Source organism: Astatotilapia calliptera, chromosome 17 (assembly GCF_900246225.1).
Source record: "Astatotilapia calliptera chromosome 17, fAstCal1.2, whole genome shotgun sequence".
Classification (NCBI taxonomy): domain Eukaryota; kingdom Metazoa; phylum Chordata; class Actinopteri; order Cichliformes; family Cichlidae; genus Astatotilapia; species Astatotilapia calliptera.
In genome coordinates, this window is record NC_039318.1 from 19,904,640 (window position 1) to 19,925,942 (window position 21,303).

Genomic DNA, 21,303 nt, shown 5'->3' on the forward strand with positions numbered 1-21,303 from the left:
TTAATGTCCCCCGAGCGTCGCTGGAAACACAATTTTGTGTGTGTGTGCAACAAAACTGTGACTTGTGGAAATCAGAAAAAGCTTTCAGCGACTCTTCTCTTTTTCTCGCTGCTATTAATCATCTTCATCGCTTCATCACTTACTTCATCACGTCTTCTGCTGGAGTTTTAGATGTGATTCAGGCAGTTTGTGTGTTTGTGTGTCTGACCGACTGTTGTATTTGGGTTTAGTCCCAGAATTGTTGCTCTGCGTGAAATTTGAGGTGTGCGAGTTGGACCGGGCTCGGGGTTTTTTTTGTTTTTTTTGTTTTTACACACACACGCGCACACACACACGCACACACACACACACACACACACACACACACACACACACACACACACACACACACACGAATCACTCCACCTCTGCCAGCGCTCAGTGTGTGTCCGTCTTTTTCATTATTTCCCCTTAATCAGCTCATTAATTCAAAGCCTTAATGATATAGAGAGACTGGGGAGGATGTGAGGAAGGAACTAAGGAAACAAGGGAGGGAGAAAAGACTGATGTGGAGGAACACTACAAGAACGGACAGAGAGAGAAAGGAAAACTTGAGACTGATGGAAGAACGCCAAGATAGATGAAAGCTGCAAAAGAAAGGGCAGAAAAGAACAGGAATGGAAAAACAGGAGAAAAAAGTTGACTCGAGGGAGAGTGAACGCTAAAGAGACTCAGAAGGCAAAGTTGATGACTTGGAGCAGACTTTTATCAGCTGCCAACTGGTGCTGTGGTGTGTTTATGTGTGTGTGGTGTGATTGAATAGTTTCAGGTTTGCTGCCAGTGTTTTAGCGTGTTCAGTGTGTGTGTGTGTGTGTGTGTGTGTGTGTTTGGAGGGTGTGGATGAATGGATCCCCATGTGTGGTTTTTGTGTTTTCTTTTCTGTGTAAGCCAGCAGAGTGTGGCTTTAGTCTCCTCAGCATGGTGGAAAGCTTTATACTCTTTCTTTTAGTCACTCCAAGTTTCTCTGGGATTAGTCCAGAGAAGAAGAAAAGTTGCTCAGCCATTTGTTTCGTCAACACATTAACTGAAAAATAGTGTTTGTTGTACTGATTCTTTTCCACGTTTGACTTTACCCCCTCAAGTTCCTTTCCTGCTCCTCCTTTGTTAGTTGAACATCTGGTTGTAGCTTTGTGTCATCCATGAGATACTTTGCTCTGCTGTAAAGTGTCCTACACTTGATTTGTGTTCATGGTGTTAATGTCATGTTATACATTATGGAAAGTTTCTGGTCTGTGACATTGTGTCCAGCAAAGAGATCTGTTACATTTCCCTGACAGATGGGGAGAAAAACCAGTTTCATGTTTTATAGTGCTGTACTGTGCTGTATTTTTACGGTGTAACAAATATTCTTAAGTTGTAGCAAATTGCTGGCCGACATATTTATCATGTAACAGATTTTCTATTAAATTACAACAAAGTGCTGTCCTATGCATTTACAGTGTAAAGGAAATCCATGTTAAATTACAGAAAAGTATTAGTTTAACGTGTTACAGTTTGACAAATATCCTAGTTACCTTGCAGTAAAACTACATATTTACAATGTAACAAATTTCCATGTTAAATTACAGTAAAGTTCAGTTCAATGCATTTAATGTATTTACTGGAACTACTGACCTGAGAATTTGGTTTTATTCTGAGGTTTTGATTGATGATGGTTCTACACACGTACAATATTACAAACTTTATTGTACACTAACGTATATATGATATAAATGTGCATGGATGTACATTTATATAGTAGATTTTTTTTGTGTTGAATTACCATAAAGCAATGCTTTTTATACAGAGTTTGTAATAAATTACAGTACAGGGAACATTACTGTAAACCAAAACACTCCTGAGGTCAGTCAGCAGAACAGAGTGAGCTAATTACAAGAGCAGCTCTAAGGAGCCTAAATGGCCAGCTTCAGGAACAGGCACACTGTTAACAGAGTCGTTGTTAAAGGGATAGTAACTTTAATTTTTTCAAATGTTATTCATGGAAAGATATGCCAAAATAGAGAGCCTGTAAATGTGTATTAAATATTCTCTCTACTGTCCCCGAATGCAGTTTTCTTTGAGCGTTTAAGCATCTTTGAGTACTTTTCCATCAAGTTAATGAAGCAGAAAGAACAGAGATGCTTCCTCATCTCTGTGCATATTTATCACAAATGATTTCAGAGAACGTTGAAATACAAATGTTACCCCTTCCAGTTTGCCATAGGATGTTTCTATTTCTTCCCATAAAACGAAACATCTGAACTATCTGTTGTTTGCTGTTTGTGGCGGGTTGAGCCAGCCACTGTTATCTGGCTCATATTTGACCCATAGAGATCAATTAGTGTCACACTTTTTATAATGAGAAACTAAAGAGGATGGTTAAGAACCCATTATTAGTTATTATCATTCCTCATGTGTCGTTTGACACTAATATAGGTACTAGTATAGGCCAGTGTTGTGCAGAAGTGGAGCTTGTGCACTGCTGTTAGCATATAAATGTATTTTAGCAGTTGCTTATTTTCTTTTGTTTTATGTTGAGCGCTGCCCCTCGCCCATGCCTGTGCACCCAGAGGTGTCAGTTTTTGGATGTCAATGAATATATTTATTGCCGACTTGTGCGCCGTCCACAGCAGAGCTTTGTTGTTACCCACCAAGTATCGACTTGCCGTTCTTTTGATTCCCGTTTGAATACAAAAAGTAGCTGAATCAGGGATACCTGCAGCTCATTTTTATTATACGTGGTCTTTGAAATGCTGGGGACAGAGAAGGAAGAAGTGAGAAGTAAAGAGACGAAGAGGAGGAGAGTGCAAGGAAGTACTGAAGCAGACTTTCTAAGCTGCCGGCTACATTTAAGCTTTTATGGACAACAGCAGGGACCCTCCCTGCCTCTGATGGCTTTAACAGCTTACCTCACTCTTCTCCACAGCCTCTTTCTCTATTATTCTCTTCATTTTCAACTGCCAAAGTGAAATCTGGCTCCGTCGCAACAGGTTCAGGTTTAATGTCTTTCACATAGGGAGTTCTGCGGAGCTTCACTGAGTCATCACTGTAAACAAGAAAAATCCTCTCCTGCTCACAGCGAAATACTCTTTTATTTATTTTTTGAATAAAAAAATAACAAACTAATATTTGTGCCTTTAGTCTTCATGGGATTGAATCATGATGTATATTGCACTATTGCACTGCCATCCATAGTGCAGCAGGAACTTTTAAACAACCTTAACCCCTTGAGCCCTCGGCTATTATTTTGAATTTCCGCCTGAAAAAACATACCCAGATTCAATCTGTAGAAGCTGCACAACCTTAAGGGCAGAATAAACAGCCTTGGGCTCTGTGGATAAGGGACATGTTCATTTTTTTAAAATGCAGTAAGTCTGCATAACACCATCACTTGCCATAAGTTAAATTAGAAAAATTCTATGAAAAAGTGTTTTTGCCATCCCCTAAACATAAATCTAAATTTATAACAATGATGCTGTTGAACCTTTTCAAACATTTCCAATCCACAACTCTGCCAGATTTGATTCAACCGAAATGAGGCACAGCATTGTTCCATCCATCATCTCCACCTCCTGACAAGTAATCTAAATGTTAAATCCCGGTAATACTCGTGGCTCTCTGCATACAAAACACTAATCAGGCGGTATGTCACTTTTATCTCCAAATATACAGTAGCGTTTTTTTCTCTCTCACAATAAACACACGGACACATTGTTTCACTTAAGTTTCACTGATTTCGCTGTCAGCGTGGAAGGCAGAAAAACCTTGCAAACTCAATTTAGTTACCTACCGAATGTCCATTGTGAGTTTTAATCACTCTTATACTATCATCAAGGCTAATAGACGGGCTCTTTATCTGAAAGTAAGCCAGAAGACGTTTTATTAACCCCAGCACTGATCACTAGAAAGCTCCAGAAGGACCTCTTGCACTTCTCATCTCAGGGCATCAAATACATTTTGTCAAGGTGCAAATTTGCTCAAGGACAAGGTGTCTTTCTGTATTTGCACCTTAGCACACAGAGTGCAAGAGGCAATATTGGTAAGAGGCAATGGTCCTCTTTGAAGGAGCAGCAAAATCCACTTAAATAAATGAGTGGCAGTGGCATAAATCACAAGACTGTCATTTCACTTTGTTTGTACGTGCTACTGATATCTACTTGATACGGTTCCAGTCTCGCAAAGCTCCAACACTTTGAAAAAAGATGCTTAAAGTTGGCCACATTTATGGCGATGATAATGACTTATAATCCTCATTTTTCTGTCCTGATAACGTTGGGGTGACATTTTTTCTGATTGTTTGTGAGATTTCAGTGTTTGTTCATATTTATAACCTTACTGGATCTAAAAATTAGATTTTTATTAAATATTCTTTGTAGGCTACAAGGTGAGCTTATAACTGAGCATTATAATGAAAGCAATTTCAGTAGCTACATGTCTGATAAGGGCAGTGAGTTTAAGAATGTTCTGGGCACACGCTGTTAAACATTACTTGCATTCTTGTCCATCGTAAGCAAATATATCTGTCCTCGGAGAATAGAGGGTTTTTTTTCAATGTGGCCTGTTTCCAAGGTTAAAATCTGAGCTGGTAAATGATGAATGATAGGACAGAGCTGTGTTTTATACAACAATATCCAATATTTGGTCCATTCAGAGTCCATCGAGTCTATTTTTTGCACATCATCCGCAGCCTGTTTATCCATGGTCATGTAGTTTGGAAGGTTTCCAAATATGGACCGCTCATCTCTCCTTCGTGGCGCCTTTGATGTTTGACTGACGGGTCATTAATTAGCTCATTAGACTTCAGAGATTGGATGACCTTTGTATATTGGACGGCGTAAGGAGACTTACAGGAGACGCCCGCCATCTGGCTGGGTTTGGCTTTGTTTTTGCTGGCATAAACGCTGCATGACAAAACATACTGAAGTCAGCTTCAGCAGACGTGATCACATGACATGACATGCAGACATTAAACAGCAGACATGTTCATGTGAAAACACTGCACGGTGACTCTTGGTAAAGTGTGCCTTTTATGTTAACTGTTTAGTACAGTGATACTTTGCGCGCACACACACACCGTCAAAATTAATGAATTACGATGTCACAGCAAACACAGAGAGCAGGGGTGCACACGTACAGCTCGCACACTCTTGCACGTGCACACAGACCCGTGTAATGAAAGCGCATAGACAAATCAAGCAAAATGACATGAAAAAGATGATTACAAACACGTGTGTGTGTTTTCTTCTCATTCAGATATTCTTCGGAAGCATCTGCGAGGATTTAATGAAAGAATAAAATTATTCTCTCAAGATTATCGTCGCTTAGAGCTATACATCCGTGTGTGTGTGCATGTGCACATGTGAACAAGAGTGTTCTTCTCCCATTCAAATATTCAGACATTTCCAAAAGCTTCAGCAGGGATTGAGTAAGATAATGGAGCTACTTTCCTAGATATTCCCCCCTCGCTCCTATCCTACTATCTCCTTCTCTTCACCCCCGTATTGCTACAGGCTGCATTTTTAATCTCCTGGATCATTTTGATCTCCTGAATCACTCACTGTCATCATTTCGAATTAAACCATTTTGCTGCTCATCTGCTGTGTCTGCGTTCCTCTTCAGGGTTTTTTCTTTCCCCTCCACTCCATTTGCCAGCATTGTGCAACTGAAAACAATTATTTTCCCACTGAAAGTGCTTTCCTTTGTGTTTAGTTCATCGGGCTGTTTGTAGACCCTGGAAAAGTCTTAAAATGGCTTTAACAACTGGCTCGAGACTGTTAAAGAGCTTTAACAAGGTTAAAGTAGAGTGTTTCTGGTCCTAAAGTCTGTTTTCCAATAATAAAGTGCGTATAACAGTGGATCTGGCTTATTTTTGTGCTTTTGTGAAGTAGTCCCTGATTTCTTTTTCTAGTTTAGACCACATTAACAAGCAGTTAATAAAATTTGTAGTCCAGTTTCAGATGTTGGAATGTCTCCTTCAGCAATTCACATTGAGATACAGTGTGGCCTTTGAATACAGTCAGTTACACTATATAACAACACTCTGCAAATATAAGTAGGTCTACCTTGTGACAAATAATCAACAAAGCAATAATCAGCTGCTGATGAGTCTCTCATCCTGTCTTATTTCAACTTTATTGTGCTGGTGAGCTGTCGGCAGGGATGATCTTCATTCTGCTGTGCAGCCTCAGTAAGCCAAGTGCAGCAGAACAAATACTTCTGTTTAAAACTGCAGAGGGGGAGACTGAACTACAAGAGACTCTCTGGAAAGGCAGCTGAATGATATCAAAGACTGCCACAACAGCAGCCGGTCAGCCTCCTGAAAAGACGACATGAGGTGGGCAAAGACTGGGACGACGCAACTGAGCTTTCAAAATAAAAGCCAGGGGATTGTCTTCTGTTTAATCAATCAATTCATTGAAAAGGTAAAAATGCCAAAAGTAGTCACCAAATCCAATTTGTCAGCCTTTGGTCACTCAGAGAATGGTTTGATAGAGGTTTCTTCCTGTTGAAAAGGGAGGTTTTCCTTCCCACTGTCGCCAAGCGCTTAATTATAGTGGGTTGTCTGGTTGTTAGTGTTTTCTCTGTATACAGTCTGTACCTTACAATATAAACTGTTCTTATTTGGTGCTATCCATCAACCAATCTCCATCGGCTTATTGAACTGAAGCTGCCAAGAGGTGAGAGGCTGGGTACACCCAGGACTACAATAACCAGCCACACTCACGTTGACGCTTAAGTCTCTCCTGGGGACTCGTTTTTTCGGGCTGTGCCGACCAGGCCCCATATTCACGAAGGAATATTATTTATTTCCCACTGCTGCTGTGAAATAGTCAAGAATGGAAAAAGTTCAGGGTGTAAAAGCTACTGTACACGTATATAAGATGAAATTTGAAGTTGCTAATAATTCATTGTAATGTTTGCTTCATATTTTATTTTTCTACAGCCCTGTCTCTCTGAGCACAACGTTGTTTTACTACATTCGAGCATTTTTTTTTCCATTTGCTGCCCTTTTTTAAAAAGAAAAAAGGAAAAAAAAACATTTATTCTCTCTCTCTCTCTCTCTCTCTCTCTCTCTCTCTCTCTCTCTCTCTCTCTCTCTCTCTCTCTCTCTCTCTCTCTCTCTCTCTCTCTCTCTCTCTCTTTTAAAAACAAGTAAGCTGCCAGAAGTGGGATTTGTTCTCCTTCAGCAGGAGAAAATATTTTGCTCAGTGTGAGATGTTGGTCTTAAAATCAGTTTGCTACCAGAGCTGTGATGCCTGGAGGTGACTGCTCGGCCGTGTAGAAAACACACCAGCAGCGCTCTGAACGCAGGCAGCAGGCGGCGAAATCGGGGGAAAATGTGATGTAAATAGTTTTAGTCGCCAGAGACGCTTTGCTGCCTTTAAATCTTGCCGTGATTGGATTTGGAAAGGGAGCGCTAACAGACTCTTATTATCAGCAACCCGAGTAGATGGCCGTGTGTGTGTGTGTGTGTGTGTGTGTCCTGAAGCCACCTGATAGCTAAGCTCTGATGGGTTTTTGTCTGTCGCCAAATACCCGTACACTTTCCCCTTGAAATAAATTGCAGAGTAAAGGAGGTGGACTTCATTCGCCATCTCCTCGACGTCTTGCTGTTCAAAGTCTCTCGGGCTCCTCTGATGTAAACCAAACCTCGTAGAGAAGAGAAGCCTTTGTTCTCATGCAGCGCTTCTCTGTATCACAGCTCATCAGCAGGACCTCCATTAAAGATGAACAGTGTGTCACTGGTTGCATAAGAGGCCTGAACCTGTTTCAAAACTGAGTTTGCTTTGACAGTTGACAAGTTTGCAGCTCAACACGGAAACTTGAGTCTTTTATTATTTCTCCCGGGGCCACAGGTGGCCCTGAACCCTGAAATGTTTTGGTACCTGTCAGTAGTTCACTATCAAAAAACCACTGATCCTCTGATAAATGATGCATCTGACTGCTCTGCTGCTGTAATATAGTGAAAATCCCTCTACTTTCAGCAAACTTCCCTAAATTTCACTCCGTGCACATGAAATATGTTATTTAGGAGTCTAAATGTGAATAAAAGAGTTCTACTTCACATCAGGTCCTGAAAGTTACGTTTTCGATCTTCTACACCGCATTCCCTTACGTTTAAAACTAGCACTCGTTTGTCCAAAAATTTCAAAATGGTTCAATAGAGCATTTATAAATCTTTTATCCTATGAGCCCTCTGCTGGAGCGCTCATAGTTTGGCCAACACTGATGTCACCAGGTCAAAAGAAGGATGGGAATTCGGTATGGATAAAAGACAGAACCTTCCATAGTTTAAACACACTTTTCCTCAAACTAAATGTCACCAAGCAGTTGATCTGTTACACTTCCTGCTGTTATGACCATACACTTGTTTTTGTTTTCAACATTATCATAATTTCAAACACATGCCCTTCTTCTTCCTCAAGTTTAGATTTGTGGATTTGTAACTTGAAGCTCCATGTCAGGAAGGTTTGAGTAGTTTTAAAATGCTTTTGCATTCACAATGGAAATGCAACTGTTTTAATCAATTTTCTATTCTTTTGATCCGTCTACCCTAAAAGCTGTATACAGTTGCTAATGTCATTCAGGGAACATACAGGAAGTGATGAAACTCTTAGAATGCTCATGAAAATACAGCTACAGTCATGAACCAAAAACTCAAGTCAAAGCTGAAATATCTTTAGCCTGCATTATTCCTAATGGCCAACAGGGGGCGACTCATCCTATTATTGTTATTATTAAGTAACTCCACTGGTACTGAAGTTGTGTTTTGTTGTGTCATCTAAGAATATCTTTCTTCACATTTGGGTGTATTAAAAGGCACAATAAGAATTTTGTAATTTCCTTGGAGAATTTTTAGCAGCTAAAATTAACACCGTGGTTTTTGCGATAGTGAATTGCAGATAGCTATCGTAGCTGATAACACACCGTCATCCAGTGGTTTATAAACTATATGTCTATTTCAGATGGAGTAAATAGGATTTATGAAAAGAAAATGGACAAAAATGAGTTTGTTGATGCTGTCGTGCTTATGGTTATTTTGGTAAAACTGAACATGGAAACTGGGGCAGTAGGCAAGGAGGGTTTTTTTTTTTTCTGGCTTCTCAAGTGGGGAAGAGGAGATTGCTTATAATAAAGTGAAGACTACAAACTCAAGGCTCCAAAACAGTAGTCCATGAACCAACAGGTAAAGTAATAGTACCTACACCCATCTTTTATATACAGTCTGTGGCCAAATTACCAAGAGTTGTATCTGCTGAAATCAAAAATGTCAACCAGTCAGGACCAAACAGCTTCAGTAGGAAATGGTAAATAGACAGCACTTACCTCTACAGAACTATTTCCTGTTTATTAAAATAATTTCAGGTTTGCCTTCTAAATAAATGGAAGCTAAACTAGCGATGATATTTTACAGATTACTCACGCTTTCTTTCCTCATCCTTTTTCACTTCACTCTCATTCATTTCCCCCTCATCCTCTCCCTTCTCCCTTCAAACTCTCGCGCTCGTGCCTCTTCCCTTGCCCTCCGGACAGACCTGGATCATGGGGATTACAAGGGTTTTGTGTTTCAGCGGAGAGAAAGATGAGGAGGAAGAAAGGAGATAAAGAGGGCAGTTGAAAAAGGGGGTGGAGGGGAAGACGAGGAGAGGAAGGAGGGCGGGAGCATGTTTGTACAGGCGAGAGAGGAGGAATAAAAGGGAGAAAAGGGAGGGAGGAACTCCAGGGATTCTTGTTCCTCTTTCAACACTCTGGAGTTTTTTTTCTTACTTTTATCTTTTTTTTCTTTATTCATTCTTTCACTCCACTCTGGGTTCAGTCTGTTTACACACACACACACACACACACACACACACACACACACACACACACACACACACAGTACTGAAAGTACCTCATTACTGGAGTCAAGTGTGTTCTTGGACTTGCTATTCAGAATACAGATAGGAAATACAACACCAGACACACCCCTCACTGTGAGAGTCTCTCACAGACAGACAAACACACACACAAGCACGCACAGGCACACAGAAAGACACAACCTCTCAATCCTCCCAGGTGAATTAGCATTCCCTCTTTTCTTCACATTAAATTGTATTTGCATTGGCGGAGCCTCGGTGCAGTTTCTCTTTTCATAAACTATCAGTCTGAGGAAATTATGGAGGCCTGATCTGAATGCAAAGGAAGAACAAAAACAAAATGGAGTTGAAGCAGTAGATGAAAGTCGTGATTAGGTTTTGAAAAATGACGAGGGAGATGAAATGCAGGTCTTTAATTGAGGTATTGGGGGGATAATAATTAAAATAACTGTTGCGGGTAGACATTCAGCATTGTGCCCGTATAACAACAGCTGTCAGCGTGTGCATGTGTCGCTATTTTGAAAGATGTTATTGTCTAAACGCAGCCTCACCGAATATTTTTAGGCACTGGTGCTGCTTTGTGACCTCTCATGGATGTATTTTGGCTACTAGAGGGCAAACATATTGTGAGTTCTCTCTTTTTCTTTTGACCAAACTTTTGCAAAACATGAATTTAACTTCTAAGTATGAACGTTTAAGTGAAGGCCTTTTAGATGAATTCTTTTTAATGACCAGTAGGGGGCAACTATTCTAAAAGTCTATGGAAAAGGATCTCTGAGCTCAGTAGAGCTCAACCTGCTCAACCTGCTGCCTCAGTAGACATGGTCTCAGTTGCATGTTGTTGAATCCAACATGATCATTTTTTGAATTATGGCCCCAATGAGGGTCAAAAAAGGACAGTGAAGCAGGTTTTACTGTAGGGCGTCTCTGTGATTGATATGTTGTTGATGAATGTGCAGTGTGCTCTGTGACTTAGTCATGTTGCACATGTCTGGAATATTACCATTCCAGATTTACAGTACTGTGCAAAAGTCTGCAGCCACCCCCAGATACCTTTTATATTTTGCATTCAAACAGCCAGATTTTATTTAAATGTTTGGTCTTGAGCAGTAGTTCTCCAGGCTTTGTAAAGGTCTTTCAAACCTCTTCCCTGGACATTGGCTGCTTTTTCACTTATTTTCAGTCCAGTTCTCTTTTTTTGTTTATGCTATAAATACTAGCCTATGAATCAATCCATGCATGAGAACGTCAAGGGATGAACTAGGGTTGTCTGCACACAACAAACAACATTGCAAAGAAAATGTTTAAATAGTATCTTTCGTTGAATCTGTGAAAATTGGCAAAGCTGAAAGCTTAATTCCCAAAGAGCTATTAGCGAAAATCTTCAGGATCAGCGTGCAGTGTGTCCTTAAAGAGTTTGAGGAAACTGGACAAGTGGAGGACAAAAAAAGAAGTGGTATGTTTAAAGTGGTATTTGGAAGTCATGCCCTTAAGAAATAGAAAAACAAAATCCAGCAAAGACCTGACACATGTTTGGATGATCCATGTAACGTTTAAACGCTGACATAAACTGTCTTCCGTACCTAATGCATGCATTTGGATTTATCCCCTGAAATGCAATGGCATACGTTGTACTGTTGCAAAAATCACCTTTGCATGACTGAACGGCTCTGTGATGATGCAGTAATGATCAGTGCGTGCCTAAAATGTCAGTTTTCTGAGTGTCATTGTTTGATGAGTGCTTAATGAGCTTATAAGAGGTTGATTCTGAATGAAACTGGAGTCGGAGCTAAAAATCACGAGACTTTTCTTTCACTCTGTGTCTGTCCTGGAAAGGTCGAGCATGTTGTGAAGCTTTTTCCATCATGAAAGAGCATTTTTGGCCCTTTGAGAGCGGCCCTGTGTGGGTACTTGAGCCCCAGCTCCTCTGTGCGAGGGTCTGTGTGTCCGTGCAAGAGTCAAAAGCTGCCCTGCTGTTCATCATGGCAAATGCTGCTGTTCTTCAGCCCTAAATATCTTGTTAAGCTCTGAATGGAGCATAGTTATCAGCGGGCCTGCTTAGTATTTACTGCCACTGCAGAGAAATAAATCTTGGATATGCACAATTTTTTTTTGTTTTTCTCCCACTTATCAGGCCTGCTAACGTCAACACAGCCAGGAGCTATGTCTAAGAGGCACTGTCTGGGTTCACAGTTAGCCACTACTCTGCTATTTATACTCGAGTGGAAACAGTTTGCCCTCAGGACCAGAAAGACTTTGTGCCAGAAAACTTCATTGTCAGATTTCAGTCTACCAGCTGTGGTGGTGATGCTGCCTGGATCTTGTGATTCTATCCTTAGATTTGACACAAAGCTCGACGGCAAGGAACCATAATGACTCAATGATGTTGCCAAATAAATATGAAACACTTCATTCCTGCAAGCAGTGGAAAACTTGCCTCCAAAACTAACAGTGCTTAATCACAGACAGCGGGAACAGTTTTCTAAATATTCCCTTTTAGTCTGGAAACCGCATTTATTTGCTTCTCGGACTGATCGGGTTGTGTAGATGAGGTTTTTATAACTAATCTTTATTATGGATTTAGCCTTTCACTGTCTGGGGTGGATTAATAAGTCTTGTCCATCTAATCCTGTTTGATTTAGTCTGCCTGGCATGGTGGCATTTAAATATGCACAGAGCTGATGAGGAGAGGGTGGATGTGCGCAGGATTCTTTAGCTCAATATATTTCCACTCTTTACCCCCAGTTAACCAAGTGTACCTAACAAAGTGGCTGCTGGGTGTTTAATTTCTGAGAAAATTCATGTCCAAAAACAAAGACATATTTTAAAAAGCAATAAACAAACATTGAAACCTCAATGGATTTTAGCTAAACTATAGTTTTTGTCTTGCAGCAGCATTTTTGATCCTTGTAAGAGGTTTTTTGTTTTTGTGATATGTGACAGTTTCACCTGTGCACGAAACGGTCCTCCATAAAAATGTCCACCCAATGATGCTCGAAGCAGGATTGAAGGTAACATCACTGCGGCGCTACAAAGGAGGGAGGAGATTGAGGTGGATGGATGGGTCTTTGAACGTGATTGCATGCACCGGACAAAAACTTAATTTTATTTGTTAAAAGGCTGACATGAAAACTTGATCAAAACACTGCACTGATTAGTGTTGTGACATCACTGTAAGAAGGTCAGGTGCAAACTTTCTGATTGGCTGTTGGTATGAAATGTTTGAAGATACGATGATATGAGTGCTCGATTAAAAGGAGACACGCCCCCATTTCTATGAATCATCATGTGGTGACAATTCCACAGAGGGTTTACTGGAAACCCACAGCTTAACTAATAACCACAAATAAATTTAAAGTGTGTTTTAATACAGTGAAGTCAAAGTTCTTCAGCTAAAGCTGTTTTTTCTGCTTTCGCTAAATGCTGTCGCCTCTTTTTATTTCAATAAGTGTGCCAGAGTCAGTTTGGTTTTCTGAGGAATCTAAGCCACTGAGATTTTTGGTGTTTCAATAAAAGATAAATATACTGTATATTAATGTGTAAGAGTCAATTTTTAAAACATAGTGTTTTGTTAATTAAAATGTTTTCCTTTTTTAAAATTTTTTATTCAGACCTCATCCTGCTAATTATAACGTCTGCTTTATTTCCTTTCACTGGCTTAAAACGGCTTGTTTTTTGCCATGTTTCTTTCACAGTCGGTGACAGAGTTAAAAAGACTTTATTTTCCTGCTTTTAAACACTAAACGTGCACCTCGGGACCAACACGAGCGCAGCGTGCTATTAAATATTTGCAGCGAGAGAGAGAGAGAGAGAGAAAGCTCTGAGTGAATGGAGGAATGAAAGCCAAGAATGGAGGAAAGAGTTTTTGGCTTTCATTCAACTTCACTAACACTGAACCCGACTGTGTTTGTGTGTCACTGAGGCAGAGGCAGCCTGCCATGCCTCAGTGTGTTAATTATGTAAATTGGTCATTAGGAGCCCTTATGGGGGCCAGGAAACTGCCCAAACACACACACACATGTGCGCACGCACACACACGCGCTCATCGGCTGTTAAGTGGGGAAACTGGAGGGAAATAAGGGCATCGGAAAAAGGAAAACTTTCCCTTGAACTTTATCAGAAAAGTGACAGAGTAGAAGTATTCCTGTGGAGGCCTGAAAATCTGGCAAATGTAAGAGGGGGGGGGAATTCCACGTGCTGTCTTCTCACTTGAATCGATATCAGTAGAAACAGTATTTTGGTGTAAAAAATTGGGCTTTTGTGCAAAGGAGAGAATCGCCGGGTGCCATTTTCACCACGCTGTCTCGGCTGTTTGATGAAACGTAGAGCATATTCACACCACACGTTGCCAGTAATAAATGGCCCTTCTCCATATTTGGAAGTGAGCGCTCCGAGGTGGAGAGGGAACGCTGGAGCGTCTGTGGTGCCAGGATGATACTTGACATTGCTGAAGAACAGACGTTACATTTGGCTATTTTTAACAGAAGAGTGTGAGTGTGTGTGGACCTATGCTTCCTCAGTTGTTTCAGTCATTGCACACAGGGCTGGTCTCTTATAGTAGATATTAAAATATATATTCAATGACTTTAAATTGTGCTGTGTTTTTGCACTTTTAATAAGTTAAATTAATATAAAATAATTGTTATTGTAGAGATTTCTTGAAACAGCATTGAAGACTTATCCAAAAAGCAAAAGTACAGAAGGCTTTCAAAATATGAACAAAAACAGTGAAATTCTCTTTCGAAATTACCCCTTAAACAACCTTAAATGCATACAAAGACTAAAATGCTATGAAAGGAAAATTTCAAGTTGCAAAAAAAAAAAAAAGAAATACAAAGAGCAAATTAACCAGCATTGACAAACGACTGCAAACTGACCAAAACTAAGAGTAAAAAATTGTGGAAATATGACACGCACGGTCAAAATCTAAAGCACCCAAAAACAAACACATGCAGACATAAAATTACCAAATGAAAAACCTAAAATATCAGCCAAGCAATATTAAAGCAACAATATAAACAGATTTAACAAACAGAAATATCTGAAAAATAACAAAAACAACCAGAAACAAAATGACAAAAAAGAGAACCAAAACGTAAAAATGTCACTGAACATAAACAAAATTCCACGTAAACCCCCAAAAGATGACAAAGACAGAAAACAAACAAACTCGTAGACACAGAAATCCAAAACGACCAAAACAAGATTCAAAGCAAACACAAAGAGAGACAAAGTTACCAAAAAGAAACCAGAAACATCTGCAAAGAGATGAAAACTGACCAAAAAGAGAAAGAAACCAGTAAAAATGTCACACGGTGCTCAAAATGAACCCTAACAACGTGCAAAACGGTGGCAGGGAGAGAAAACAATCTCAAACACAAAATAAACTCTACACACAAAAATTCAGAGTAGCCAAAATGAGAAGGTAAGCAAACACACAGAGGGCAGGGAAAAAACTGAAATAATTTACAAAACAACCAAAATAAAGTAAAAATCAAACACAGACACGAAAAAAACAGAAGTATGCACAAAGACAAGAAAGCTGATCAGAAACAGACATGAAAATGCTTAAAACTATCTGAACTTTTATCACAATAACCTCCACGAAACTGGAAAAGAATCCAAGGAGAAGAAAAAACATTTATGGACAAACACAACTGAATTTAAACATTTAAATCTTTTGCACACAAAAAATAAGAAGTAGGAAAAGAGAAAAAAAGAAATTACAGCGCAAATATAAATGGAGAAAAAAACCAGCAGAGTTGCCCCATGCTGACACTTGAAAGTATCTTTTATATAAACTCAGTCTTTGACATTGTCAGATAAAGTTTACTGCACTTACTGAGCAGCTCTGTAGGTAAATATGGAGTTTCTTTAGGGGAAATGGGACTGGCGAGCTTTTAGCTGAGGTCATGCTCGCTGTGGGTGGTTACCGCTGACACTTTGAAGCGCTGGGGCAGGAACCTGAACCCAAACTTGCCAGCACAGTGACCCTGATTGGGAGAAAGAATAAAAGCTCCTCTTCAGATCAGCCCAACAACAGAGAGCCAATAGTTGTTCTAAGAGGACTTTAAGAAAAGAGAAAAGCTTCCTTGGTTGTTTTTTTTTGGGGTTTTTTGGACACATTACTTCAATAAGGAGGAGCTGTGAAGTAATTAGCCCCCTGCTGATTCCAGTGCTAAAACCTTGTGTTGATGAATGCATCTGTCTGTGATCACGCTGCACTCCCGCTCTGTCTGCAGTCACCTTGCCAGCATGATGCCCGGATATAAAACTGAAGCTTTCTTATGAGCGCCATTTGTCTGGCTTTGTCAGACCAAACAAGCTCTCTGATCACACCAAATTGTGCTTAAGGATATTTTGATGGGCTTTTCTAAATCTTTTCTGGCATCTAATGGGGCATTAATTGCAAATATAATTGGGACATTAGAAGTTTATTCTTGTCTGTGGAAGCCTGAAAGGTGTTTGGCTCCATGCAGCATCAGCTCAGTGAGATTCAGAGCAGGTTTATGTCTCTACAGGGAGGAGATGAAAACTCGTGATTATTCTCAGGTGAATTTTTCTCTCTCAAAGCCAACTCAGGGAGGCTTAAAGGGGCTGTAAATCACTCTGTCTTATTATATTTATCCCAAGTGAATCACCTCGCTCAGCAGCTTTCAGTCTGTCCCGCGCCCCCTTATGGATGATTTTTTTTTTTTCCCTTCCATGCCTTGTAATGGCCTGTTTGAACTCCCATCTTTAGTTCTCTAATATCTGACAGATAAAGCACTGTGACAAACCAATCTTTGGAGGGTTTACTGTCTACCTTCTCTTGACATTTGTTCACCAATCAGTCTTTTATTTTTTTCCTGTCCATCATGGTCTCTTCCTACATGTCAGTATTTATTCCTTCCCATTTTTCCTTCAATCTGTCTCCTTCTCTTCAGCTGTCAGATGACTTAAATGATAAGAAATGGCAGCCGTATCAGAAGAAAAGACCGTGCCTGTGTGTGCACGCGTGGCTTCAAGTCTGCACATTTGAGTGTGCGGTTGGCAGGGCTGTCGGCTCCGGCTGTCATTGTGTCATCGTCATTTTCATCCCCGTAGCGCTCCGTCACATGCGTGCACACTCTGAACTGACGGACAGCGAGGAAGAAATGAAGACGGAGAGACAAAACAGTCACAACAGAGACATTCTTGATGTCAGATATTTCAAACAGCAGTTTAGTGAAGAGCCAAGGTCCCCGCTGGGTCCTAGACAGGCTCTGTAAAGCGAGCTGTAACCTCTGAACTCTCACATTGAGAGCTTTTCATGAGTGGAAACAAACTCAACTAAACAAACTTAACTACATCACAGGAACAGCCGGCTCCCCTCTGCCCATAACCTCAATTGAGTTCATAACCTCAATCTCTCTGCCATCCAAAAGCAAAATTAATACCAACTTCTTTTTTTAGTTACGTTGCAGTTCAGCGGTGCAGAGACCCAAGTTGCATATTTTGATGCGAAGGGGGGAGGTGGGGGGAGATTATCTTTCTTTTCTTTTGTTTTTACATTCAAAAAGCTCACCCATCAACTCAAATCAATTGAGTGAGATGAATCCCCACAGAGCAAGTTTAATGGAAGTCAGAGAAAGGAAAGATCTAATCTGCATTGCAGCATAACAAGAATATTTCTACGCTATTATCAATGAAACCAGATATTCTTGTCATCAAGGAAAAATAATAAATAGCTTGGCTCTGAGTGCATATTTGTTTTTGTTTTTTCTGATTATCTCATTTGAAGCACATCGTGCTTTGAATTTCCACAAATCATCTTTTAGTTGAGTCAATGTGGCAGCGCTCTGCTTGTTGACACCATCTGTTGCGGCTTTATTTTTTTCACATTGACATATTGAGCTCGAATTTTTTCCCCCTGACCCAGTCTCCTCGTTGCACTTCTAACTTCCATCTGAACTGAAAAGAAACATCCTTCAGTCATTAACCCAACGAATAAAAGCTACCGCGAACAGCACGGACCTTTTCTCTGGCTTTTGTGTTTGCATCGAATGGCAGTTAACTCTCTGCACATCCGTCAGACATGAAGAGCTTTCGAGCTGTTTTTCTGGCCACCTGATGCATTTAATTCCACTCTTAGCCATAGTTGGTCACTGTCACCATGGGGGCGGGGGCGCTGCCTGTTTGGTGAACATTTGTGTCCAATGTTTGGTGCTGAGGGCGGCATCAATCAACCGCTGCTTCTCTAAATCTTGTTTTGAGAAGTGCTTAGTCGTCAGCTAGGCCTAAAATGCATCTTCCCCAACTGGTTGGCAAGTGGTTTCTTACAGTGATTAGGTGAAACTGATCGCTAGCAGATTGCAGCGGTTGCCCATAGTTTGCATGGAAGTATGGGCAACAAGTAAAGTGTCCGCAAACACTTGCTATTTTGCTGAGCAGAAGTGAAACTGTGAAAAGTGCAACGCCAACTGCAGACCGTTCACCTACAAAATGAAAGTTGGGCCTTTTTAAAACGCTTTCTTGCATCAATGAGGCAAAATTTTAACTGACTGGATCGCTGAGTAGCGCCCCAGTGTTTGCAGACAAGTCTCTGTCCCCCATGCAACCAGTAGCAATCTGTTAGCAAGCAAAGCAATCATAAAAAGGTCACTGCACCAGCCTGTGTTTACACGTGCTGATCAAAGCATTAAAGCAATGTGAGCTGGGGAGTTTTGAACAGCTTAAATCACAACTCGTTGTTATTAAGGAGCGTGTTGGCCATAGCGTCTTGGGGTTTTTTTTGTAACAGGTTGCAATAATATTTATTTATTCTGCTATAAAGTTGGTCAATTTTAAAAAGGGAGCCAGCCTCAAGTGGCCATTTGAGGAACTGCAGCTCTGCTTTGAATGTCCTATATTCTGAAGTAATTTTTGTTAAATATGTCTCTAGAGTAGCTTAACAATGTGAGGATAAACTTTAGGTGAGATCAAAATGCTCTTTGTGATTATTCATTGCGTTTTACATCTCCGCTTGTATCTGATTTTAGGCTTGTGATGTGCCAGAGAGACGCAGAAAAATAAAATCCTCCAAACAAGTGTTTGGATCAAAGAGGTTCGAAGTGCTTCTCTTCATGTAATAATAAAAGGTCAAATGGAACCAACGCAACAGGACAAAATATGTGTTAAAAGGGGCTTCTGAGGAAGAACAAGGTGACATTAACTTGAATTTAATTTGGATGGTAAATAAAAATCGAGCAATCTCATCAAGGTCAACACGATTCCTTTATTGAAATGTTGGCATCAAAACATACCCATAAAATCGACAGAGGCAGCAGTTACATAAGCCGGTTTTTGAATTAAAGTGATAAAAACAGGGTTTCCACATTAGCTATTCCTGCCTCTGGCTCTGTAACCGGTTTACTGTTAATCAGAAAAAATGACTGTTTGTTACACAGAACAATATGTGTCACCTGCATCTCCTGTAATGATCTGTAATCTCCTGGAAACCCCATGGGAATACTGCTATTACACAACATGTGTGCTCATCCAAAAAGAGTAAAAAAAAAAAAAGTAAAATAATTAAAACAAGAGCTTTACATGATAAATATTCATCTGTTGAATGTCTTTCAGAAAGGCATTTATTTATTCTTGCACAGCCTTTAATCTGATTAGCTGTTGATTTCATACAATTGCAGCTGCAGATGGTACAAAAATATGTTAATTCACTCCTTCTGCAGCACGCAGGAACATGTATTTATGAATGGTGTGGAAAAATAGGATCTGGTGTTTTGGATTGCGTTTACAGATGTAATTAAGTCTTTTAGATGTCATAATAGCAGATCTTCTGGTTAGGTCTGCAGGACTCAACCACTTCAGGAGAAGTGGGATTCATGTATTGAGGCTGTGGTATGCACATTAAAAACACTTTATTGTCGCGCCAGGCCTATAAAAGTAGTGTTGTTATGGGCAGTGTGAGTCACATTCTGTCTTCCTGAGGTTAGGAAATCTTCGAGGAGGTCAAAACCCCAGAACAAAGTAGGAAGTTTTTGGCAGATGGCACTGTCTGGGCACAGTGAACTCATTGTCACGTTCAAGAAACCAGTTTGAAATGATTTAAGTTTTGTGATGTGTAGCGTTATCCTGCTGGAACCTGCCTTCAGAAGATACACTGTCCTCATAAAGGTATGGACATGATCAGCAACAGTTCTCAGGTAGGCTGTGGCATTTAAACAATAGCGAGTTGATGCTAAAGCATCCAAATTTTGGCAAGAAAACAATCCTCTTCATAATTACACCACCACTGTTGATACAAGGCAGGACGCTTCCATGCTTTCACGACATTTTTGATCGTAACGTCAGAATGTCGCAAAAGAAATTGGAAAGACGTTGCCTCGTCTGATGAGTCTCAGTCTTCTGCTGTCATATTTTGGTGAGCTTGTGGGAACTGTAGCAGTTTCCTGCTGTAAGCTGACAGGGGGGGCACCTGGCGAGATGCTCTTCTACATACCTTAGCCATAATCAGTGGTTAATTGAATTGCTGGTCATTATTAAAATTACGACACAATGTATATTTTCTCTTTTTCTGAGCATTCTCTGTAAACCATAGAGATGGTTTGTGGGAAAATCCCAGCAGATCAGCAATTTTTGAAATATTCAGACCAGCTGTCACTACGCCAACAACCATGCTGTGTTCAAGGACACTTAAATCGCCATTCTTCTTGGTGTGAACTTTGGCAGGTCATCTTGACAGTGTCTACATCCCTGAATAAGTTCCTGCTGCCATATTTGTGTTAATCAGCAGTTGAACAGGCATACCTAACAAAGTGGCTGGTGGGTGTAGATGAAATATTATATACAAAAACAGCCTCCAGCAAATGAGGGGCAACTCTGAAGCACAAGAGATAATCTAACTAATTTGTAGCGAAAGGTACAAATCTTTGCCAAACCTCAGTCTCGCACTGATCAATAAAGAATTAGCTTTTTAAAGTGGTCCTTGATGATGTGAAATGGCTTTTCAGACACGTTAACACGGCCAGTGTGGTAATTTGTTTTCCTCTTACTGTAAGAGGATTTGTGAACTGTGCTCCAGCATTTGTGGGAGGAGGGGGAAAACATCACTGAGCATGCTCAATGTTGGTTTGGATGTTAGAAGAAAGTGTCGTAGACTGAGATTAGAATGGAGTAATTTGGTGGTGTCCCGGTTCTTACTGGAAATGCTTTCATGGAAGTTTATAAAAACAGAAAAATGCTCTTCTTGAAGTTGTACACTGCTGATAATATTTGCAGGCCTGCTTTAAAAACAATGAGCATTACCAAAGCAGACAAATATGAATGTATAATTTGCATATTAAAGCCTCTGGACACGGTATATAATGGCTGAAGAGTTGAAAAATAGTGTATATGAGTCCAGAACAGTTTATGTGGCGTAACATAAGGAGTGGTTGTCTCTTGTCCTGATCCTTTCCTGATACTAACA

At 40.2% G+C, this 21,303-nt stretch overlaps 1 protein-coding gene across 1 annotated transcript in view; it reads left to right on the top strand.

The window, feature by feature from the left end:
• Positions 1-21,303, top strand: part of plxnb2a.1 (plexin b2a, tandem duplicate 1) — a 230,874-nt gene that overhangs the window by 97,201 nt on the left and 112,370 nt on the right. The gene's annotated exons all lie outside the window — the stretch shown is intronic.